Raw genomic sequence first — 27314 nt, 5'->3', positions numbered from 1 at the left:
TTACTAACAACTGGTTTTGCACTGTAATGTAAACTTAGCTGTTTATCTTCCTTACCACCGACAACAGACATCAAGTCCTGCAAATCTGCGTGCTCAAAAAGCTCCAGTTCTCTTTAAAATTTCAGACTTATGTTTGCTATTTATTTTTCGTAATATTCATTTACTCCAAGATGTATTTGTTCTGGGCTGTTGTCGACAGTTGCCACATACAATATTCCGCTGGTTCCTTACTGTGATATCGGGTGGTGAAGTAAAGTCTGTTCGGAAGCTAAGACTTCCTGTTATTTCATTTTGGTCACATTATTTCGGCCTACTCACCAACCTCTTCTGAGCGATCCCCTATCCTCGAAGTGCTGCAGTTACTGATGGAGGTTAAGAGTACAAACACAAATCCAATTCTCGAAATAACGGGGAGGCTTCTCATTAAAAACGTCTCGTATAATATTGTACTCTTGTATACAATAGTTCTGCATTACAAAGTATTTACATTACGTGGAACATCGCAAAAACATTGATAAGGACAAAGCTCAGAAACGTTCTGTCTTAATTATCACATGTCTTTTGTATGTATCTCTGTAACAAAATTTCTTTTGTTCCTGTGACGTCATGGGCACTGTCACTGAAACTCTTCCCCTGTGACATGCGCCATATCTCAAAGACCGAAACTCACGATACGGAATACCAGCAGGTACTGCAAACGTACAATGATTTTCATCGTTATCCCGGCATCATAAATCCAAATAAATAAAACATTCATCAAAGCAGTAGATTATGTAATACATTACAAAAATAAACCTTTTACAGTGTCGATTGTCATTCGTTGGCTCGAAAAATACTTGGGAACACATCACTTCATCAAAGTGACATATTGCACTACAACTGAGCATAATATGTTACATGACTGAATTATTATTGTCTTGAGACATTCAAAATTCGATCTGCGTCTTTAGCTGTTCATAAATTTTACAAGTGCATTCAGTTGCTTATTATGTGTGCATGTGTTTTGTCTTACAGAGATCATAATGTTACAATTAAATATACAGATGTTGTATTGATGAAGGTCTCAGACATTGACACACTGTTTTCTTAGTTACTGATATGTCACGAACTAACAGCTTTAGTAAATCATGAATGAATTTAAAAAGAGCAGAAAAATTGTTTTTAAATTCAGACTGTTCATTCATCAGTTTGTCCATCTCCTTTATTTATTAATAATATATCCTTCGCAGATTCAAACAGGGTATATGAATCAGTTAATGGGAGCTCATAAAAACCACAAAACAATTCGTGAACAGTAAAATTTTCGTCAACAGTACGTAAACAAAGAGAAATCTGCTCTCTAATTGATGTATCGGATGTCTCCTTCAGCATTAATGCATATAAATCATATTCTTCTATTTGTTGAATCAAAATTCTCTGAAGAGACATGCTTATCAACATTATAATTTCATGTATTATGTCATGAGATAGCCACCTGTAAGAAGTCTGATTTATGTTTTCGGAACATAATTTCAGAAGACTGACAAAATTTGAAGACTCGTCAGCATGACCACGGAAGGCCAATCTTTGACAGACCAAGAATAATACTGAAGCAAAAATTTCCCTTGAACAAACAGTAGCGGCCTGCATTCCTTTTTGCTTTGGAATGGCTAACATGCCAGAATATTTACTCCTTTCTTCCATACAATTATTTGCAGAAACTGAACGCAGATGCACATTACATTTTTCATGAGATTTGAATCGTTTTAGAGCAAAGTATCATTTCTTAAAGTCGTACTTAACGAAACCGTTATAGGAATTCTTGTTAACAGTAATAGTTTTTAAAGGCAATCTCCTCTTTCCACAGATAGACCTACACAAGAAACAACAAACTCTTATCATCTTTTTCGTCATACTGAATCCATACGTATGCTTTTACCCAATGTTTTTGAAAAGACCTGCCCCTGTGGCTGCCGCTTTTAGTACCGGTATCACTTTTCGTGGAATTATCAGAAATAGTAACAGAGATTTCGTTGTCACAAGCTGCCGAAGATGGATCACTTTTACTGCTACATGTTGTCGATTCAAAATCACCATCACCATCACTATCACCAGTCGAAATCCTTTTGTATTTCACTATATACTTGCCCATTTGAAGGGTTTGACACGAAAGACGTGAAGGCATAGTACAGGGTGTATCAAAAAGACTCATCCGATTTTAAAAAATCGTGACTATTGTGTTATCTGAGATATGTGAGTGAACAATGTAGTATTGGAAAGCGCAAAATCTCGAGTTTTACATGGTTTTACAGCGGTGTGGGCCCACTTCAGTTTCTAGCAAACATAGTCTCGTCACAACAGAAAGCATTGTGTTCTGCGTTTCGCGCAGTGCTTGTCAGTGATAATTAACTATTCAACGTAACTTGCGTACTAGATGTGGTGTGGATCCTCCAACAGCACAGAGCATTAGACGATGGCATGAACAATTCCGAGCAACAGGTTGTTTGTGTAAAGGTAAATCGCCGGGCCGTACCCGAGTGTCAGACACAGACGTCGAACGCATCCGCCATAGTTTCACAAGGAGTCCGCAGAAATCCGTTCGCCGTGCAGCTCGACAGCTCAACATGCCTCCGATGTCCGTCTGGCGCGTGTTGCGACGACGTTTACCCATGAAATTTCAGCAACCACATGAAGTTGTACAATATGAGAGGCACTCTCCAAAATTTAATGTGTTTTGTACAGTTTCACGGGAAAGAGTGTATGGTCCGATTTTCTTTGCCGAGAACACTGTTACAGAAGCACATATTATTTCGATAAGCGTGAGAACATTATTTTCCCACAGTTGGAGACTGATTCGAACGACCTCGTTTACCAACGGGATGGGGCACCGCCACACTGTTATCTGGAAGTGTGGGAATTTTTAATTCAAATTATTATTGAAAGATAGATCGGTCCCACTGGACCACATGATTCAACCTTATATTACTGGCCTCCAAGGTCACCGGACCTGACTGTCTGTGAGTGAAATGAGACTTCATATGACAGCAGCTGTGGAAGCTGTAACTCAAGATACGCTCGCTGCAACAATTTGAAAATTACATTCACATAAGCTGTGCATCTCAAGGGGGGCCGAACACCTATGAAAAGATATGAAAAAACTTTTTGAGTTTACCTTTCCTCAAAAAACAAAAGTCGTTGTAAATGTTTATTAGTTTCTGAAATACAGAAGTGCCAGATCGGATGATTCTTTTTGATACACCCTGTCTAATTCCAAGCACAGGTGACACAGGTCAAACAGAACACAAACTAACGTCTACCAATCTACACGTTCTATCTTCTGACTTCTTCGTTGTTATTTCAATTGTTGAAGACTGAAAATTCAAATTCAGTATATGTTACACTATATACCACATGATTTAACAAGAAAAAAATCTCTCGCTCACTGTTGCGTTTCGTGATTGTTGCAGAGATGCCAATTAAAAGCCTAGTTTACACGACGACATTGGTTTGGGCCACTAGTTGTGTGGAATGAGTTGCACGCAAATGGTTTCATATCTGACCGTAGACACGAAGAAAATCAGTATATACTTCAGTTTCGTCGTTTTGTGCGTTCCTGGGTCGTTGTTGTTGTGGTCTTCAGTCCGGAGACTGGTTTGATGCAGCTCTCCATGCTACTCTATCCCGTGTAAGCTTCTTCATCTTCCAGTACCTACTGCAACCTACATCCATCTGAATCTGCTTAGTGTATTCATCTCTTGGTCTCCCTCTAGGATTTTTACCCTCCACGCTGCCCTCCAATACTAAATTAGTGATCTCTTGATGCCTCAGAACATGACCTATCAACCGATCCCTTCTTCCAGTCAAGTTCTGCCACAAACTTCTCTTCTCCCCAATCCTATTCAACACTTCCTCATTAGTTATGTGATCTACCCATCTAATCTTCAGCATTCTTCTGTAGCACCACATTTCGAAAGCTTCTATTATCTTCTTGTCCAAACTATTTATCGTCCATGTTTCACTTCCATACATGACTACACTCCATACAAATACTTTTAGAAATGACTTCCTGACACTTAAATCAATACTCGATACTAACAAATTTTTCTTCTTCAGAAACGCTTTCCTTGCGATTCCCAGTCTACAATTTATATCCTCTCTACTTCGACCATCATCAGTTATTTTCCTCCCCATATCGCAAAACTCCTTTAACACTTTAAGTGTCTCATTCTCTAATCTAATTCCCTCAGCATCACCCGATTTAACTCGGCTACAATCGATTATTCTCGTTTTGCTTTTTTTATGTTCATCTTATATCCTCCTTTCAAGACACTGTAAATTCCGTTCAACTGCTCTTCCAAGTCCTTTGCTATCTCTGACAGAATTATAATGTCATCGGCGATTCTTAAAGTTTTTATTTCTTCTCCATGGATTTTAATACCTACTCCGAATTTTTCTTTTGTTTCCTTTACTTCTTGCTCAATATACAGATTGAATAACATCGGGAAGCAGCTACAACCTTGTCTCCCCCCCTTCGCAACCACTGCTTCCCTTTCATGTCCCTCGACTCTTATTTCTGTAAAAATTGTAAATAGCCTTTCGCTCTCTGTATTGTATCCGTGCCACCTTTAGAATTTGAGAGAGAGTATTCCTGTCAACATTGTTAAAAGCTTTCTGTAAGTCTACAAACGCTAGATACGTAGGTTTGCCTTTTCTTAATCTACCTTCTAAGACAAGTCGTAGGGTCAGTATTGCCTCACGTGTTCCAACATTTCTATAGAATCGAAACTGATCTTCACCGAGGTTTGCTTCTACCAGTTTTCCCATTCGTTTGTAAGGAATTCGCGTTGGTATTTTGCAGCTGTGACTTATTAAACTGATAGTTCGGTAATTTTCACATCTGTCAACATCTGCTTTCTTTGGGATTGGAATTATAATATTCTTCTTGAAGTTTGAGGGCATTTGGCCTGTCTTATACATCTTGCTCACCAGATGGTAGAGTTTTGTCAAGACTGGCCCTCCTAAGGCCGTGAGTAGTTCTAATAGAATGTTGTCTACTCCAGAGGCCTTGTTTCGGCTCATGTCTTTTAGTGCTCTGACAAACTCTTCACGCAGTATCGTATCTCCCACTTCATCTTCATCTACATCCTCTTCCATTTCCATAATATTGTCCTCAAGTACATCGTCTTTGTATAGACCCTCAATACACTCCTTCCACCTTTCTGCTTTCCCTTCTTTGCTTAGAACTGGGTTTCCATCTGAGCTCTTGATATTCATACAAGTGGTTCTCTTTTCTCCAAAGATCTCTTTAATTTTCCTGTAGGCAGTATCTACCTTACCCCTAGTGGGATAAACCTCTACAGCCTTACATTTGTCCTTTAGCCATCCCTGCTTAGCCATTTTGCACGTCCTGTCGATCTCATTTTTGAGACGCTTGTATTCCTTTTTGCCTGCTTCATTTACTGCATTTTTATATTTTCTCCTTTCATCAATTCTTCTGTCACCCAAGGATTTCTACTAGCCCTCGTCTTTCTACCTACTTGATCCTCTGTTGCCTTCACTACTTCATCCGTCAGAGCCTATCATTCTTCTTCTACTGTATTTCCTTCCCCCATTCGTGACAACTGTTCGTTCATGCTCTCCCTGAAACTCTGTACAACCTCTGGTTTAGTCAGTTGGTCCTGGTCCCATCTCCTTAAATTCCCACCTTTTTGCATTTCTACAGTTTTAATCTACAGTTCATAACCAATAGATTGTGGCCAGAGTCCACATCTTCCCCTGGAAATGTCTTACAATTTAAAACCTTGTTCCTAAATCTGTCTTACCATTATATAATCTATCTGATATCTTCTAGTATCTCCAGGATTCTTCCATGTGTTCAACCTTCTTTTATGATTCTTGAACCAGGTGTTAGCTATGATTAACTTGTGCTCTGTGCAAAATTCTACCAGACGGCTTCCTCTTTCATTTCTTACCCCCAATCCATATTCACCTCCTATGTTTCCTTCTCTCCCTTTTCCTACTGTCGAATTCCAGTCACCCATGACTATTAAATTTCCGCCTCCCATCACTACTTGAATAATTTCTTTTATCTCATCATACATTTCATCAATTTCTTCATCCTCTGCAGATCTGGTTGGCATATAAACTTGTACTACTGTAGTAAGCGTGGGTTTCGTGTCTATCTTGGCCACAATAATGCGTTCACTATGCTGTTTGTAGTAGCTTATCCGCACTCATATTTTTTATTCATTATTAAAACTACTCCTGCCTTACCCCTATTTGATTTTGTGTTTATAACCCTGTAGTCACCTGACCAGAAGTCTTGTTCCTCCTGCCACCTAACTTTACTAATTCCCACTATATCTAGCTTTAACCTATCCATTTCCCTTTTTAAATTTCCTAACCTACCTGCCCGATTAAGGGATCTGACATTCTATACCTCGAACAGTAGAACGCCAGTTTTCTTTCTTCTGATAACGACATCCTCTTGAGTAGTCACCGCCCGGAGATCCAAATGGGGGACTATTTTACCTCTGGAATATTTTACCCAAGAGGACGCCATCATCATTTAACCATACAGTAAAGCTGCATGCCCTCGGGAAAAATTACGACCGTAGTTTCCGTTTGCTTTCAGCCGTGTATTGCCATACGATAAATAAATAATAAAGAATAATAATAAATATAACTGATCCTCTTCCGATTTCATACCACAATGGTAGGTGGTGGCAGAGAACGGAGCAGTTGTGTGCCCTCAGGAAAGTTATGGCTGTAGTTTCCCCTTGCTTTCAGCCGTTCGCAGTACCAGCACAGCAAGGCCGTTTTAGTTAATGTTACAAGGCCAGATCAGTCATTCATCCAGACTGTTGCCGCTGCAACTACTGAAAAAGCTGCTGCCCCTCTTCAGGAACCACACGTTTGTCTGACCTCTCAACAGATACCCCTCCGTTGTGGTTGCATCTACGGTACAGCTATCTGTACCGCTGAGGCACGCAAGCCTCTCCACCAACGGCAAGGTCCATGGTTCATTTCTAAAATTTCTACAGTTAGAATTGCATTTGCTTGCATTTTTCTTAATTCAGTTGTGTACGTGCTCCTAATTCAATAAATTTTGCCCTGCAGAGCAAATATTGCCAACTATCTATGTCCTGATCGCACGTGACTGTCTCAGGAGCAGCAATATGTTGCTTATTTTTGTAATCAGCATCACTGAAATCCCACAAACACCTATGCAAGGCATAGATATCCAAAAATCGAACATTATTCTCCGTTCCCCACTTCATATTTATGTTTGTCTATACTCTACGAACACATATAACCTCAAAACCCATGCAACTAGTGTCGCCGAAGTTGGAATACGACGAAAGTGTTTAATTGCACCGACGAGTTGCGCAAACCCGCGGCGCGCATGGGCGGTAGCGCAGTTGCCTGCAACCCAGTGTCGTCAGGTAAACTAGGCTTGAAAGCACAAATAACTGCGACAAGTTGTTATTCGTACTGCCATTTATTGAATATTTTAGCTATGAGTGATGGGGCACTCCTCGCAGCTGGTATGTTGTCTCACTCGTAATGTATGTGGTTGTGTCAAAAGGTTATCTCAAAAGAAACTGCTAATTAAATTCGTATTTCGTAATATAAATATTTCCATTTATAGAATAGTAATGTAAAGAAAAAACTATACTACATTTTTCAAAGAGCTTTACTGTGCACACCCACTCAAATTTTGATGTTTTCTTGAGTGACCGAGCATACCGGTAGTCGACGCCTATGCTTTATTTTAACGATTTTATCTGTTTCTCAACACCACTAATACGTATTTCATTCATCTTGTCAGTGGTACTAGGATTAAATTGGAGAAATTCTCCTGGGTTTTCCTTTATACGAGAGCATTTGAAAACAAAGATAAGCATTTCAGCTTTTGCTTTGCTGCCCTCAATTTCAGTTCCTATCTTATTCGCTAGGGAATGGACACTAACTTTGGTGCCACTATCAGGCTTTATAAATTACCAGAATTTCTTTGGGTTCTGTGAAAGATCATTTGACGATATTCTGCTATGATAGTCATTGAAGGCATCATATTTGGCTCTCTTGACAGTCAAATACGTTTAATTCAGCATTTCTCTCTCTGTAGCCCTACTCTTTGTTTCACACCTGTGATGCAGTAATCTCTGTTTCTCTAAAGGTTTCTTCATAGTAACTGTATACCACAGAGGTACCTCCACTTTGGACTGTTTACTGGGTTCATATATATCCAGTGTGTGGTCAACTATTCTTTTAAACTTGAGCCGTAGTTCCTCTACATACTTCTGCCCTTTGCTGAAAGTCTGAACTTCCTCACTAAGACATGACATTACCGTCTTTTTTATCTAGTTTATTGAACGTACATATATTTCTGCTTGTTTTTTTTTTTTTTTTAAAAAAAAACGGCTCTCAGCACTATGGGATTTAACATCTGAGGTCATCAGTCACCTAGACATAGAACTACTTAAACCTAATTAACCTAAGGACATCATACAAAGCCATGTACGAGGCAGGATTCGAAACTGCGACCGTAGCAACAGCGCGGTTCCGGACTGAAGCGCTTAGAACCGCTCGGTTACAGCGACCGGCTCTGCTTGTTTCGTTGTCCTTTATGTCTTAGCAAGCGGTGTTGCCATAACTGCGTCCTAGTCACAGATACCAGTTTCGGTGAGGATATCTTCAAAGAGGTCAAGTCGATTTTTTGCCATTAAATCCAATATACGTATTTACATCATGAGTGGGCTTCCTAACAACCTGTTACAGGTATTTTTCAGAGAATGGATTTAGTAAAGCTCCACCGCACGTCTTGTCACGCCCACCACTAACAAAACAGTAATTTTCCCAATTAACTGTTGGCTTGATGAAAGTCTCCACCAACGATGACGGTATGATTGGAGAACTTACGTACAAATGAATTGAGGTTTTCGGATACATCAGGAGACGCGTTCGGTGGGCAACAGAAGAATCTAGTTATCATTTTACGCCCACCCCTGATACTGTGTCTTGCCCAAACAGTCTCACAAGCAGCTTCAGTTACTATTTCGGTGGAATAAAGTTTCTTATCTACTGCGACACATACACCACCTCCATTTCCCCTTTGCCTATCCTTCCTATATACACTTAAATTTTCCCCAAAAATATCACTCTTATCAATGTCAGGTTTCAACCAGCTTTCTGTGCTTGTTATTAAGTGAGCTTCATTGCTTTTCGTGACCGCTTCAAATTCTGGCTCCTTTTAGTGAATACTTTGACAGTTTAGCAGCAGAATTTTTAATACTCTCACTGGTGGGAGGCACTTCTTTCGATCTTACACTGATACTTCCGTGTTTCCCACAGCTATCGCTATCTGGATTGAATGAAGAGTCGCCTAATCTAAAACACCGTTGTGTGCACCCCACACACAATAAGCTACCTAAGTAACAGCCTCTAATGTGTAGTGCACACCTGACCAACTTAGGGTCTCCTTAAAGTTCTCAATTCTATGGCGCAAGTGCAGGAAGTCGCAGCGTAGCGTGTTACAGAACCTTTGAAGTCTCTTTTCAGTCCTTCCACTCCACTGAGAACGAAAGGATCACGATCAGTTCTGGGGACAATGTTGCGAATTGTGAGCTTCGTTGAAACTCCATGCGCAGCGCTGGTCTCCACAACCTTCTCTGCCCATCGCTGGAATAGCCGAAGTAAGACCCTGGAGCCGAGACGACAGGCATCATTTGTGTCAACGTGTGCCACAATCTGCAGTTGTCTGCACCCTGTTTCCTCAGCGGCTGCTGGAATAGCATCTTCAACATGCTGAAAGAGGCCCCAGGCATACACACTGAGTGCACCTGTCCCCTGCTGCCGTTCCCATAAAGGGTACCACCATTCGCATACGTTTGAACTGCCGACGATTAATACACTGATGGCCATTAAAATTGCTACACCAAGACGAAATGCAGATGATTTCTTTGGACAAATATATTATACTAGAACTGACATGTGATTACATTTTCACGCACTTTGGGTGCATAGATCCTGAGAAATCAGTACCCAGAACAACCACCTCTGGCCGTAATAACGGCCTTGATACACCTGGGCATTGAGTCAAACAGAGCTTGGATGGCGTGTACAGGTACACCTACCCATGCAGCTTCAACACTATATTACAGTTGATCAAGAGTAGGGATTGGGGTATTGTGACGAGCCAGTTGCTCGACCACCATTGATCAGGCGTTTTCAATTGGTGAGTGATCTGGAGAATATGCTGGCCAGAGCAGCAGTCGAACATTTTCTGTATCCAGAAAGGCCCGTACAGGACCTGCAACATGCGGTCGTGCATTATCCTGTTGAAATAAAGGGTTTCGCAGGGATAGAATGAAGGGTAGAGCCACAGGTCGTAACACATTTGAAATGTAACGTTCACTGTTTAAAGTGCCGTCAATGCGAACAAGAGGTGACCGAGACGTGTAACCAATGGCACCCCATACCATCACGCCCGGTAATACACCAGTATGGCGATGACGAATACACGCTTCCAATGTGCGTTCATCGCGATGTCTTTAAACACGGAAGCGACCATCATGATGCTGTAAACAGGACCTGGATTCATCCGAAAAAATGACGTTTTGCCATTCAAGCACACACGTTCGTCGTTGAGTACACCATCGCAGGCGCTCTTGTCTGTGATGCAGAGTCAAGGGTAACCATAGTCATGGTCTCCGAGCTGATAGTCCATACTGCTGCAAACGTCGTCGAACTGTTCGTGCATATGGTTGTTGTCTAGAAAACGTCCCCATCTGTTGACTCAGGGATCCGCTACAGCCATGAGGAGAAGATGCCTGTCATCTCAACTGCTAGTGATCCGAGGCCGTTGGGATCCATCACGGCGTTCCGTATTACCCACCTGAACCTACCGATTCCATATTCTGCTAACAGTCATTGGATCTCGTCCAACGCGAGCAGCAATGTGGCCATATGATAAACCGCAATCGGGATAGACTACACTCACGAGGCATCACAACAATGTTTCACCAGGCAACGCTGGTCAACTGCTGTTTGAGTATGAGAAATCCGTTGGAAACTTTCCTCATGGCAGCACGTTGTAGGTGTCGCCACCGGCGCCAACCTTGTGTGAATGCCCTGAAAAGCTAATCATTTGCATATCACAGCATCTTCTTCCTGTCGGTTAAATTTCGCGTCTGTAGCACGTCATCTTAGTGGTGTAGCAAATTTAATGGCCAGTAATGTAGACCACTACCCTTTTGCATTTGGCTCCTCTTGACACTGGACAAAACAGGTTTCCCCAAAACAAGTAAAGTGAGTCCCACTGCCTCACTTTCGGTTTCAGTGAGAGAGATAACCTCAAAATTGTTGGTTATAAGGATCATTACAACACCCTGTACTCGCTGGTCTACATCTACACTGTACAGGATGCTTACATGTACCATCGACCCTATACTTTATGCTGAGGAAACAAGATCCACTGGAGAGGATAGTATTTGAGATACTTTTGCTACTGACATTACAGGTACACGATTCTCGGGAGCTCTTCCAACGCACCGATTCGCACCAGCTGCCATTCGTTTCATAGCAGTCAGGACGATTTCCAGCTACTTACGAAGTCCACCAATTGATCCAGTGTTCGAGAATAAGGTGGATGCACATGCAAACGGACACACGAGGGCAGATGAGCATTTGCTCTCAGTATATTACTGCTCGCTCTGAAAATGCCTGAACGGCCTACAGCCCAAGTATTAGCAAAAGACAAAGTCTGTTAATGGTTGAATTCCGGGAGTTTAATGGAACAGCCTTACAGCTGGACAAAATATCAGCCTGCACACTTAGTTTTATTTCGCTTTACCGGATTCAATAGATTAATTTGTCCGCTTCAGAAGACTACAAAATCTGAGATACTATTAATCATTAGACCTTAGTCATTCATTTATGTGAAACCACGTTGCTCTTTATACATAATGAGAGGCCTCCTTGTGTCATGTTTCTCAAATCTGGGGTATATAAAATATTCCGAGATCAGCAGTGTATTAAGAATGCCAGATTTCAGCCGTTACCTCTCACCTCGGACGACGCAGTGACTGACGGCCATCACTTAATGATCGATACTAACGACGTTTACGTAGAGTTGTCAGTGCTGACAGACCACCAACCCTTCGTTAAATAGCCGTAGAGATCAATGTGGGAGTGCGACGAACGCATCCATTAGGACAGAGAGTGAAATCTGCCGTTAATGGGCACTGGCAGCACACAACACGACATCGCTTGGAGCGCGTCTCCTGTGCTTTTGACCATATGGTAGATCCCTAGACCACTGAAAAACTGTGGCCTGGTAAGATGAGTCCCGATTTCAGTTGGTAAGCCCTGATGGTAGGATTCGGGAGTGGCGCAGGCGCCACGAAACCATGGAGCCAAGTTGTCAACAAGGCACTGTGCAAGCTGGAGGTTGCTCGCTAATGATGTGGGCTGTGTTAACATGGAATGCACTGGCACCTCTGTGCGAACTGAAGCGATCATTGACTGGAAATGGTTATGTTCGCCTACTTGAAGACCATTTGCAGCCTTTCTGAGTCTTCATTTTCATGGGTGACAACACGCCATGTCACTGGGCCACAGATGTTCGAGATTGGTTTGAGGAACATTCTGGACAACTGGGGGAACGAATGATTTGGCTGCTCAGATCGCCCGACATGAATTCCATAATACATTTATGGGGAGTAATCGAGAAGTCAGTTGGCGTGGAAAGTCCTTCATCGGCTACACTTCAGTAATTTGTAGACCGTTATAGAGGTAGCATGACTCAGTATTTCTGCAGAAGGCTTGTATTGCCAAGATGAGTCCATACCACGTCGAGTTTCTGAACTACGCAGTGCGGAAGGAGGTCCGACACAATGTTACGTGGCATCCTTTGACTTTTGTCACTCAGTGTATAGTATATATTATCAAATTGTGAAAGTCAGCCGATTCCTTTCAGATACTAGTGTCAGTAGTTGCTTGTCTGGAACAAGCTATGCCATTTTTTTGCATTTATTATACATAACTTTCTTTATATACGTCTGTCGTACTGTCATTTGTTATTATATGTGTCCCTTGCTGCTAAAACAACTTCACTCTGTACATAAATTCATTTACTGTAAATTGTCAATCTGTCAAACTGCGTTTATAATTATCACATTTTTTGACGTTCGTGGCATTATGCTTTTCTGAAAAAGGTATTGACATCTGCTAAACCAATACTAGGTAACTTTTTATAATGCTATTCTTATACTTCACATAAATGTATGGCCAAGATCTAACGCTGTATAATTCATGGAATTTTGTGGGCTTCTGAAGAGGACAGATTGATCTGCTGAAAGCGTGAAGCGAAATTAAACTAATTCTGCAACTGAGAATTAAATTTTATTCTGAAAAACAGAACGACTGGTTTCTAGCGTTGAGAAATGTAAGGTTACAGTTTTAACGAAACGCAAAGTCAAGATTAATGAGCTATAAACGTTTTCACATATCACATTCAAATACCTGGGAGTAAAAATATATGTGAATATGAAACGAAACGATCGTTTGGTCTGTTTCGGGTGAAATAATTGGAGATTTTATTCATACCTAAGGTGTTGCAGAAATTACAACTGTATATGACAGAGATTGTTTATAAAAGACTTTTTAGCTGTATATTAAATACTACTCTGATGCAAATGCTGCTTTATTAACAGGAGTAGCGTGAGTGGTAACAAGCGAGAGGGGATAACAGGAATGATGCAAAATGTGAACTGAGAGATATTGGTTCAAATATCTTGCAAAATTTTGAAAATACAATCGTGTATCTAGGGCTGATTCCAGAAACACTCTCCCATGCCGTTCATGTAGAGACCTGTATGCAGAAAGAAGCCGAATAACAGCTTGAAACGAGATATGCATTGAAGTGACAAAAGTCATGTGGTAGCGATATACAAATACGCAGATGGCGGCAGTACCGCGTATACAAGTTGTAAGAGGGCAGTGCGTTGGCAGAACTGTCATTTGTACTCTGGTGATTCGTGTGTAAAGCTTTCCGACGTGATTCTGACCGCACGTCGGAAATTAATAGACTTTGAAAGCGGGATGGTAACTAGAGCAAAACGCATGGGATGTTCCATTTCAGAAACGTTAGGAATTCAGTATTCTGAGATTCACAGTGTTAAAGATTTGCCGAGAATACAAAATTTCAGCCATTGCCTCTCACCACGGACAACGCAATGACTAACGGCCTTCACTTAACGACCCAGAGCAACGATGTTTGTGTAGATTTGTGAGTGCAAAGAGACAAGCAACACTGTGCGAAATAACCGCGGGGAACAATTTGGGACGAACGACGAAAGTGTGCTTTAGGATAGAGCGGCGAAATCTGTTGTTAATGTTTTAGGATTGATTTGAAAGTGACACAGAAAGTGTCAAAATCTCCGTAAACAACGGTCAGGACGTTCTGCCAGAAGTTCAGTTCCTCGACGACAACAGCCTGCTTCTTGGTCAGGAGATATTAAAGAACCACTGTGTGAACGTCCTCTTCATCGGAAAATCAGATATTGCTGCGAATCAATTTCTCGACTGCCCAGACATTGCGTTTGTGATCGATCTCGATGACCTTCGTTCCTGATAAGTATCATTCACGTCTGCGCGACCTTGGAGGTTAGGTTAGGTTGGTTAGGTTAGGTTTCAAACTGTTGCAGCATTTCACTACAGCTGTGGCGCGACATTGCATGTGGCCCATATATATCATCAAATTGCACGGTGAACTAGTGTGCCATTCAGACGTTTTGCCCATAAGAATCGTAGTGTTGTGCGTACTTTAACTCCGCAGTACGTTTCCAGTTGCCACGCCATTTCACAACCAAACTGCAATGCTCCTGTTATCTGAACTACAGCACCACTGTGTCTCTAGGAGGTCCGGCACACATACTCTATCCTGACACTGCGATGTTCTCGTTGCGTTATAGTTCCAGCGTGGGACGACAGGAGTAACCTACTTTTTGCAGTCGTTGTGTAATTAATCATTCCTCCCAAAGTCCATTCGTGAGTAGAAAGGTAGGAAAACTAAATAAGGGCATATAATGAAACGCAACCTTCCTCGCGTATTTAATGGAGACTAGCTGTGGTCATACTAGTTGCTGACCAATACAGTAGAGAAACCGCAGTTAACCAATATTATGATCTACAAGTCCCAGTGCGTAATTATTGGAACGACAATGAGCACCGTAGGGAGGAAGAGTTTAAATTGATGTGATTCTTGTATTTCCTCTGAGTATAAGCTGGATGAAATCCTTTATGGTCTTCAGCTAGAGAATATTATGCATTCCACAAAATATTTCGACCATTTGCGTGATTTTCCTGATCATTTTCCTGTTCCGTTGTAACATGGGGTGACTTCAACTTGCCAAGTACAGACTGGTAGACTTATGCCATCAAAACTGGTGCCAGAGACAGGGAATCGTGTGGTATTGTTCTGCGTGTCTTGTCCGAAAATTACCTTGAGCATATAACTGGAGAACCAACTCGTGAGGGTAACAAATACACCTGAACTTATCGAATCAGTTAACATAGAGGAAGGTAAGCAGTGATCATAAGACTCTGGCAGCATATATGACGACGGGTCCTACAATGAATGTTAAGAAAGGTAGGAAGATATATTTGCTCAGCAAGGGTGACAGGATACAAATTTCAGAATACCTCAGCAGCCGGGTCAAATATTCGGTGATGAGGACGAAGATGTGGAAAACAAATGGAAAAAAATCCGAAGGCTTCGTTCAATATGCCCTGGACAAGTATGTTCGAGTAACGTCTTAGGGGATGGGAAATATCCAGCATGGTTTAATAACCATGTTAGAAAAGAGCTACGTAAACAAAGAGCACTTCATCTCAGATTCAAGAGAAGTAAAAATCTAGCTGACAAATAAAAGCTGAACGAAGCGAAAATGAGCGCAAGAGAGCAACATTGTCCCTCCATTCAATCGTCGTACGTACATCGAAATGGCAGATATTGAGATAACCGATCGCGGAATTAAGAAGCAGCTATAATTACTTTGTAGCGGAAAGGCTTCAGGACCAGATGAGATACCTATAAGATTCTAAAAATACTCGTGTTATGCGAAAGAACTTGCTCCCCTTTTAGCAGTAACTTACCATAGATCGCTTGAGCAACGAAAGGTACCTAACAATTGGTAAAAAGCGCAGGTTATTCCTGTTTTTGAGAAAGGCCATAAGACAGATCCACACAATTATACACCTATATCGTTGACGTTGATTTGTTATAGAATTGTGGAACATACTTTATACTCAAGAATTACTACGTTTTTGGAAAATGAACATCTTCTCTATAAAAATCAATATGGATTCCGCAAACAGAGATACTGCGAAACTCAGCACGCTCTGTTACCCCATGAGATCCACAGCGCCATGGACAACGGCGCTCAGGTTGATGCCGTATTCTTCGGTTTCAGTAAGGCACTTGACATCGTCCCGCATTGCTATTTAACTTGCGGAGTATCGGAGCAGACCTGCAATTGGACTCAAGACTTTCTTGCAGATAGAACTCAACACGTCGTTCTTAACGGAACTACACTCCTGGAAATGGAAAAAAGAACACATTGACACCGGTGTGTCAGACCCACCATACTTGCTCCGGACACTGCGAGAGGGCTGTACAAGCAATGATCACACGCACGGCACAGCGGACACACCAGGAACCGCGGTGTTGGCCGTCGAATGGCGCTAGCTGCAGAGCATTTGTGCACCGCCGTCGTCAGTGTCAGCCAGTTTGCCGTGGCATACGGAGCTCCATCGCAGTCTTTAACACTGGTAGCATGCCGCGACAGCGTGGACGTGAACCGTATGTGCAGTTGACGGACTTTGAGTGAGGGCGTATAGTGAGCATGCGGGAGGCCGGCTGGACGTACCGCCGAATTGCTCAACACGTGGGGCGTGAGGTCTCCACAGTACATCGATGTTGTCGCCAGTGGTCGGCGGAAGGTGCACGTGCCCGTCGACCTGGGACCGGACCGCAGCGACTCACGGATGCACGCCAAGACCGTAGGATCCTACGCAGTGCCGTAGGGGACCGCACCGCCACTTCCCAGCAAATTAGGGACACTGTTGCTCCTGGGGTATCGGCGAGGACTATTCGCAACCGTCTCCATGAAGATGGGCTACGGTCCCGCCACCGTTAGGCCGTCTTCCGCTCACGCCCCAACATCGTGCAGCCCGCCTCCAGTGGTGTCGCGACAGGCGTGAATGGAGTGACGAATGGAGACGTGTCGTCTTCAGCGATGAGAGTCGCTTGTGCCTTGGTGCCAATGATGGTCGTATGCTTGTTTGGCGCCGTGCAGGTGAGCGCCACAATCAGGACTGCACACGACCGAGGCACACAGGGCCAACACCCAGCATCATGGTGTGGGGAGCGATCTCCTACACTGGCCGTACACCTCTGGTGAGGGGACACTGAATAGTGCAAGGTACATCCAAACCGTCATCGAACCCATCGTTCTACCATTCCTAGACAGGCAAAGGAACTTGCTGTTCCAACAGGACAATGCACGTCCGCATGTATCCCGTGCCACCCAACGTGCTCTAGAAGGTGTAAGTGAACTACCCTGGCCAGCAAGATCTCCGGATCTGTCCCCCATTGAGCATGTTTGGGACTGGATGAAGCGTCGTCTCACGCGGTCTGCACGTCCAGCACGAACGCTGGTCCAACTGAGGCGCCAGGTGGAAATGGCATGGCAAGCCGTTCCACAGGACTACATCCAGCATCTCTACGATCGTCTCCATGGGAGAATAGATGCCTGCATTGCTGCGAAAGGTGGATATACACTGTACTAGTGCCGACATTGTGCATGCTGTGTTGCCTGTGTCTATGTGCCTGTGGTTCTGTCAGTGTGATCATGTGATGTATCTGACCCCAGGAATGTGTCAATAAAGTTTCCCCTTCCTGGGACAATGAATTCACGGTGTTCTTATTTCAATTTCCAGGAGTGTATATCGACAGATGTAAAGATAATATCCGGAGGACCGCAGGGAAGTGTGACGGGACCGTTGCTCTTTACTGTATATATAAACGATGTAGTAGAAAGCGTCGGATGCTCTTTATTCGCAGATGGTGCAGTTGTCTGTACCAAAGTAGCAACGCCAGACGATAGTAAGAATTTGCAGAACGACCTGCAGAGATTTGATGATTGGTGCAGGCCCTGGCAGTTGAATCTGAACGTAAATATATGTAACATATTGCGCACACATAGAGAAAGAAATCCACTGCTGTACAGCTACACTGTTGATGACAAACAGCTGCAGACTGTGTCTGCCGTAAAATATGTAGGCGTAACTATCCGGCCCGACCTTAAGTGGAATGGCCACATAAGAAAGATAGTTTGAAAAGCAGACACCAGACTCAGATTCATCGGAAGAATCTTAAGGAAATGAAATTCATCCACGGAAGAATTGGCTTATACGGCGCTTGTTCGATCAATTCCTGAGTATTGTTCATCCATCTGGGATCTCTATGAGGTAGGACTGAAAGAGGAGATAGAGAAGATCCAACGAAGAACGGCGCGTTTCGTCACGGGGTCGTTTAGCTGGCGAGAGAGCGTTACGGAGATGCTAAACAAATTCCATTGGCAGACTTTACAAAGAGGCGTTGTGCATCACGGAGAGACTTATTAATGAAATTACGGGACAGCACTTTTCAGGAGAAGCCGGACAACATATTACTCCCACCAACATACATCTCGCGTATTGACCACGAGGAGACAATTCGATAAATTGGAGCCATTACAGAGACTCACCGACAATCGTTCCTCCCACGCACTACTCGCGAGTGGAACAGGGCTGGAGGGATCAGATAATGGTACCGAAACTACCCTCCGCCACACACCATTAAGTGGCTTGCTTAGTATGATGTAGATGTACCCATCTTACCAGGCTGAAGGGAAATCTTCAGATACACGCTAGTCAAAGGAGTTTTTTCTCAAGAATTGGCAAGACAACAAATCCGTTAGTTTGTAAAACTGAGAGGGCTACAGAAAGGTCACTTTAAACTGCTCAGTTTGCACTATTGTAACTCCAAGATTTTCTGCTTTGCACACTTACATACGGACCTGCACAACTGAAATGTAACATCCCTAATCCACAATTAGATTAAATAGGAAAAACACCAGTCAGATTCTGTGCCTGTTTCAGTAATCGTCAGGACTTGCCAATAGACAATGCGTTAGCATAGTAGCAGCCCAGATATCTTCATTCGCATTTTGTGGTCTTCTTCGGACAAATTTGTTAATTTTGTACAAACACGTTTTCAGCATTCAATTTGCCCCGTACCTTGTTATTCCCTCGGACCCCAGTTTCCTTTCTTCCTATGAAATTACACTTCCGTAGTTTGTTGATATTAGTCTGCAGCCTGATTTGTTTATCTTTCAGTTTATTGCTTATGTCAGTTTTATTTTTGAAATAGTCTGTTCTAATATCAAGTTCCTTCTGATCTTTCTTGATTTCCATCGGCCATTTAATGTTTCTGTTATTGTTCCATAATTATTCTCCTGATGATGCAGTTTTCTGGTATCCTTATCAGGTATACTAAGAATGAAATGCGTGTCTTCCTAACCGTTCTCGTAACCAGTTCCATTTCATGATAGACTGTTTCGTTAGTGGCTAGTCTTCAGTGTCGTTCGAGGTAATTTTTGTTTATGCACGTTCCGATTCTTCTTCTTTCTATATTGACTTGTCTGTCTGTATCGCAGTGTTAGCTATTTTGAAAATTGTTTCACTTGCATATGTTATTTCTGGGTGTTTAACTGTTTTTAGCGTCTTATTTTTGTGGCTGTTGAGAGGCATTTTTTCTAGTCTTTTTCCGGCAATGGCATATTCGTTAATGGATAATGCAGATGGAGTTTCCTTCTGGTGGTGTGCTTGTGATTATCTCTACTGCTCTCGAACTGAGAACGGTTGTTGATAATAAATTTCCTGAATGGATAAACGTACTGTGAGTCTGTGGTTAATAGACCCAACTGCTTAAAAAAGATGCCTGCAAGATGTACGTGCGTGTACGTCACACATAATTATAACTTTTTTATTTTTTGCGGTAAATACTTTTTGCCCAAATGAGGAGTTACCCCAGGATACTGTCCCATAAGACGTCACTGAATGATAACATGCAAAAACGTTAACTTACTGTCTTCTGTATCCCCAATGTTGCAGTTACTCTTATGGCAAAATTAGAGGAAACTAAACGTTTTAGCAGGTCTGCTGTATAGTTTTTCCAGTTTAAGTTCTCATCTAAAATCTCACCTAAGAATTTACAGTGTTCTACCCGGTTTATTATTCCGTTTATGTGTACTAGGTTAACAGAAGGTGGGATATTTCTGACAGTACAAAAGTGGATGAACTGCGTCATTTTCAAAGTTTAAAGCTAACCACTTTTGTGCAAAACCATTCACTAACTTTCACAATAATATCATTTACTATTTTCTGTACTGATACTTACTTGCTCGGCTTCACAACCAGTAAGACTTATATCACCAGCAAACAGGACTAATAATGACTCGTGATTCGAAAAAGCTGCATGTTGTTAACATATAGTAAAAACCGTTGTGCATCATCGATCGAATCCTGTCGGACTCCCAATGTAATTTCTCCCCACGCATATGGTGTGCCGTTTATCTTTGTATTTTTCCGAACAGCCTCGGGTAACATTCCGTATTCTTTTTCTAAAAAACTTTTGAGTTTTTAGAGTCGTCGTGATCTTCCCAATTTCACTTAGGGATATAAGATTAATTTTTATTTCACTAAATGTCCCCTGTATTCCTTCTTCGGTGTACGGTTTTGCTTTCCCTTCTGAACAGTTTGCAGTAATTTCCTCTCCTATTTTTAAAAAAGGAATTAATAAAAATATCTGTTTCACAGGGACTGTCTTTCACAACAATTCCGTTCTCTTTAGCAGAAATACCACCATTATCTATTGTTCCCTTCGTCGTCATTCTTAATTCTTTTAACAATATTCCATATTGATCTGATTTTATTGTCTGGTCTACCAGTTTCAGATAAAATGTGCATACGCCTAGATTTCTTACTTTTCTTAATATGTTACACTCCTGTTTACAACATGAAAGTTTATGTGGATTATTATTTGTTCTGGATATTTTGCACACATCCTTCTTTTCGGTGTGATAAGACTGCTCGAAAGTTTCCTTACTGACTTCATTTATTTTAGGAAAAGTAGTTTAAAAAATGGATACAAACTCAGCAAGAAATATGTTGAAAATGTAGCTTGCATATCCATATTTTTGTTATTAATGAGCCTCGCTGTTTTCTTAGTGTGTTTCTGAACTGAACATAGATACAAGTTACGTAATATAACTAACTATGCATCGTAATCTGCCAATATCTTTTACAACAGGATATACATGCGCAGACTTCGCTGCCGTATCTGTCACTTAAAATCTCTTAATTCTTGTGAAACATATAAATTTCTTTTCCCCGTCCGTAGCTGAGTTTGTTTTGTTTGGTTTGTGGTGCGCTCAACTGCGCGGTTATCAGCGCCCGTACAAATTCCCAACCTTTGCTCAGTCCAATCACGCCATGAATGATGATAAAATGAGAAGGACAATACAAACACCCAGTCATCTCGAGGCAGATGAAAATCCCTGACCCCGCCGAGAATCGGACCCGGGACCCCATGTGGCGTAAAGCGAGAGCGCCACCGAAAGACCACAAGGGGCCAACCCGCTTGTTTTTGCATAATTGATAGGGAGACCGGAACGAAGAGGAGAGTTCAGTACCGCGACACCAGCTGAGGCAGCTGATTCGGGGACCTGTGAACCTGATCGCTTAGCCTTCCTTTGCCTTTCTTTCTAGTCGGACCATCTTCTGTATTTTTAAAAATATTGGGTGATGGAGTGTCTACGAAATTCTATGCTTGAGAAAGACTCTTTCTCACTTGAGCTGTTAGTTTTTTTCCGTAATAATTACGAATATAACCGCTATGTTCTCAAAATACCGTATGTGGATGCTCCTGCAAACCTGTCGTCTGGGCTAACAAGAGTAAATTTTAAACATGATTGTGTGATTTTGAATATACATCTAACACAGAGATTTGACCTGGTTGTCGCTTAAGTTATTACCTAATTTTTATTGTGCAGGTATGAATATGACCACATAAACTGACAGCCCGGCTTGAGTAACGTGTCTGAATTTACAAAATATCAAATATAGTTAGGCTATATTATGGTAGACGTGATGAGTCATTTCTCAGAACAGCTAAACTTTTTATGTTACCGGATGTACAGATTGTTGATGGACAAACACATAAATCGTTTTTAATGGTACCCATATATTACAATAAGAGTAATTGGAACAAATATTATAAAATTTAACTAACCTATTATCCAGCCTTAAGTGTCAGATCTCTTTCTAGAGCAGGCTTAACAGGTAAGGTAAAATAAGTTCAGTTAATAACTGTACTATTCGTTACGGGATTATTCACTCTCAGCTATATCGTCAAAACATATAGTGAAAGGTACTAAAATGAGGCGTTGTGAATAGTGAAATGTATCGTTCTTAAAATCTTAATGAAGTAATGTAGATTAAGAGATTTAAGTCTAATGGTGACGAAGTCATTCGAAACGGAAGACGAGGTAGGATAGAACAAGGATGGGAAGAGAAAACGATCGTTTCTGTTTCAACAAAACTATTCCAGTATCTCCTATTATCGATTTAGGTACGCCACAAAAACCCTAAATGTGAATGGTGGGATGACTATTTGAACTTCTCCCGGAAATGCTGTAACGACTGCACCACTTTCTCGGTAAAATTTCAAAACGGCCAAGTTCCGAGAGACGTGTTTCTACCACTATTACCTCGAACAGAAGTATTATTTAATAACCTCGATGACAAAATTAATGCATTAAGAACGCACAGAAATGAATAGACATTCATTCATCCTATAAAGTATGTGAGAGGAATTAAAATGGGGACTAACGATATCGTACGGTATCTATCATGCGACGTATGTCTTCCGGGGAATATATACAACTGTAGACAGATATGTAACATTCATCATCATCATCATTTAAGACTGATTATGCCTTTCAGCATTCAGTCTGGAGCATAGTCCCCCTTATAAAATTCCTCCATGATCCCCTATTCATTGCTATCATTGGTGCCTCTTCTGATGTTAAGCGATTATTAACCGAATCCAGGTACATTCTCCTTGGTCTGCCCCGACTCTTCCTACCCTCTGCTGTTGAACCCATGAGTCTCTTGGGTAACCTTGCTTCTCCCATGCATGTAACATGACCCCACCATCTAAGCCTGTTCGCCCTGACTGCTACATCTGTAGAGTTCATTCCCAGTTTTTCTTTGATTTCCTCATTATGGACACCCTCCTGCCATTGTTCCCATCTACTAGTACCTGCAATCATCCTAGCTACTTTCATATCCGTAACCTCAACCTTGTTGATAAGGTAACCTGAATCCACCCAGCTTTCGCTCCCATACAATAGAGTTGGTCGAAAGATTGAACGGTGCACAGATAACATAGTCTTGGTACTGACTTCCTTCTTGCAGAAGAGAGTAGATCGTAGCTGAGCGCTCACTGCATTTGCTTTGCTACACCTCGCTTCCAGTTCTTTCACTATGTTGCCATCCTGTGAGAATATACATCCTAAGTACTTGAAATCGTCCACCTGTTCTAACTTTGTTCCTACTATTTGGCACTCAATCCGTTTATATCTCTTTCCCACTGACATTACTTTCGTTTTGGAGATTCTAATCTTCATACCATGGTCCTTACATTTCTGATCTAGCTCTGAAATATTACTTTACAAACTTTCAATCGAATCTGCCATCACAACTAAGTCATCCGCATATACAAGACTGCTTATTTTGTGTTCACATATCTTAATCTCACCCAGTCAGTCTATTGTTTTCAACATATGATCAATAAATAATACGAACAACAGTGGAGACAGGTTGCAGCCTTATCTTACCCCTGAAACTACTCTGAACCATGAACTCAATTTACCGTCAACTCTAACTACCTGCCTGACTATCCATGTAAAGACCTTTAACTGCTTGCAAAAGTTTGCCTCCTATTCCGTAATCTCGTAGAACAGACAATAACTTCCTCCTAGCAACCCGGTCTCATGCCTTTTCTAGATCTATAAAGCATAGATACAATTCCCTGTTCCACTCATACCATTTCTCCATTATTTGCCGTAAGCTAAAGATCTGGTCCTGAAAACCTCTAAGAGGCCTCAACCCACACTGATTTTCATCCAACTGGTCCTCAACTAATACTCACACTTTACTTTCAACAATACCTGAGAAGATTTTACCCACAACGCTGATTAAAGAGATACCTCTGTAGTTGTTACAATCTTTTCTGTTTTCATGTTTAAAGATTGGTGCGATTACTGCTTTTGTCCAGTGTGATGGAACGTGTCCCGCCTCCCAGGCCATTTCAATTATCCTGTGTAGCCATTTAAGACCTGACGTTCCACTGTATTTGATGAGTTGTGACTTAATTTCATCCACACCAGCTGCTTCATTGAACTGCAATCTATTGACCATTTTCTCCACTTCCTCAAATGTGATCCTATTTCCATCATCGTTCCTGTCCCATTGTACATCGATATCTGAAACATTACTGATCGTATTTTCACCTACATTGAGCAACTCTTCAAAATATTCTCTCCATCTGCCCAAGGAATCCACAGGATTCACCAGCAGTTTTCCTGACCTGTCCAAAATACTTGTCATTTCCTTCTTACCTCCCTTTCGAAGACTGCTAATTACACTCCAGAATGGTTTTCCAGCAGCTTGATCCATAGTCTCCAACCTGTTTCCAAAGTCTTCCCAAGATTTCTTCTTGGATGCTGCAATTATCTGTTTGGCTTTGTTTCTTTCTTCATCATAACTTTCTCTGTCTACCTGAGTTCTAGTATGTAGCCATTTTTGATACGCCTTCTTTTTCCTTTTACAGGCTGCCTTGACTGTGTCATTCCACCAAGCTTTTTGCTTCGTCCTACTTTTTCACACTACTGTTCCAAGACATTCTTTAGCCACTTCTAGTACTGTGTCCCTGTACCTTGTCCATTCCTTTTCCAATGACTGTAATTGACTACATTCAACTAACCGGTACCTTTCTGAGATCGCTGTTATGTATTTGTGCCTGTTTTCCTTATCGTGAAGTTTCTCCAGTCTTATCCTCCTACATATGGACCTGACCTCCTGCTATTTCGGCCTCACAATACAAATTTCACTGCAGATTAAATAATGATCAGTGTCATCAAAGAATCCCCTGAATACACGCGTGTCCCTCACAGCCTTCCTGAATTCCTGACCTGTTATTATATAGTCAATGACAGATCTGGTTCCCCTGCCTTCCCAAGAATACCGGTGAATGTTCTTATGTTTAAAAAAAGGAGTTTGTGATTACTAAGCCCATAGTGGCACAGAAATCCAAGAGTTGTTTCCCATTCCTGTTGGCCTCCACATCCTCTCCAAATTTACCCATAACCTTTTCATAACCTTCTGTTCGATTTCCAATCCTGGCATTAAAATCACCCATGAGCAGACCACTGTCCTTGTCCTTTACTCTAACATCTACATCACTAAGTGCATCATAAAAACTATCCATCTTATCTTGATCTCTCCCTTCACAATGCGAATATACTCTCACAATCCTAATTTTCTTGCTAGACACTGTCAAATCTACCCACATCAGTCGTTCGTTTACATACCTTATTGCAACTACACTGGGTTCCATTTATTTCCTGATGTCAACCCTTACACCTCATTGTGCTATTCCTGCTTTGACTCCTGACAGGTAGACCTTGTATTCTCCCACTTCCTCTTCTTTCTCACCCCTTACCCGAATGTCACTAAGAGCTAAAACGTCCAGCCCCATCTTACTTGCAGCCTCTGCCAGCTCTACCTTCTTCCCAGAGTAGCCCCCATTGATATTAATAGCTCCCCATCTCATTGCCATTTGTTTGCCAAGTCCCTGGTTTGTCAGTTAGAGGTTGGACTCCGTCACCTCCAACGGTACGAGGCATTTTGCTCTGATTGTTGCCAGCATCGTATTTAAAGTACCAGGCGAGCAGGTTGCTAGCCTTACTTGCCCCGAGTCCCATTGAGTTTTACCCCTAACGGTTGAGGGACTAACCGGTGGATTTGGTAGTCTTTGCCGTATGCGCACAATGGTGACCACGACTCAGTATATGTCCGAGATGTCCAGCCTTATTCCAAAGTAACTGGTATCCCGACTGTCGGGACCACTTACTTGGCCACTCATACGTTGCCCGTGGTTCATGAACTAGGACATGACAACAGGAACCCACACCATGAACATTCAAAAGATAAAATACGACCTTACTAACAAGTGTAAACGCCAAAGCAGAATTTCTGAAAGACGGCGTCCTCGCCTTGAGAAAGTATCTGGGGCCATAATTCATATTGGTTTTGATTTATATCAGTTTCATACTTACAAGACCATGAATAATGTTAGAGAAATACAGTTTAAAACGTAAACTAGGAGTGCTCTTTACTTCCTAAATCAGTTCTCCTAATCCATCCTAAATGCATCAGATGAAGGAAAAACGTTGAATTTAATAAGTAAATGAAAAAATGAAATAATCGTATTGGCCGAGAGATCCCATCTGAGGTTGTTCAGCGCCTGGTGCAAGTTTTTCTGTTTTACACCACTTCGGCGACTTGCGTGTCGATTAAGATGAGATGAAATGATGAAACCAACGCATATACCTAGTTTCCAAGCGAAGAAAATCTCCGATCTGTCCGGGTATCGAATGTGGGATCCTGCAATGTAGAGGCAGCGACGCTGAGCACTAGACCACGATCTGCCGACGTTCTACAAACAATAACTGTTGTAGAACACAATGAAGCAAGCTAACCGCTGAGCCAAAAAATTATGACCACTGCCCACTGCGAGATCGAATTTCATCTGCTGGGGTTGGGGACACGACGTGGTAAGGGAAGTACGAGACCGGAGAAGATTAGGAAATGATTCTAACGACGATACGGGGTCTGTTTGGGAAATACACTGACAAAAGCGACTTTCACAAAGAGCAGATTCTTATGGCCCCGAGATTGGAAACGAGGATCTCGGAAGAGAGGAAGTTGGTCAACTGTTCACATGCTACAGTCGTCAACATCTATGGGAACCGGTTGAAGGTTGATGAAACACCGACTATGCGCCATGGTGTTCGACTTCCATACTTCATCACAGTACGTGGAGCTGTAAGGCGGGATAGCAGATCTGACTACGGAATACAATGCGGTTGCAGACACGTGTG

The sequence above is a fragment of the Schistocerca gregaria genome, chromosome 1, assembly GCF_023897955.1.
Source record: "Schistocerca gregaria isolate iqSchGreg1 chromosome 1, iqSchGreg1.2, whole genome shotgun sequence".
NCBI lineage: Eukaryota > Metazoa > Arthropoda > Insecta > Orthoptera > Acrididae > Schistocerca > Schistocerca gregaria.
Note: the sequence above shows the minus strand (reverse complement) of the source record.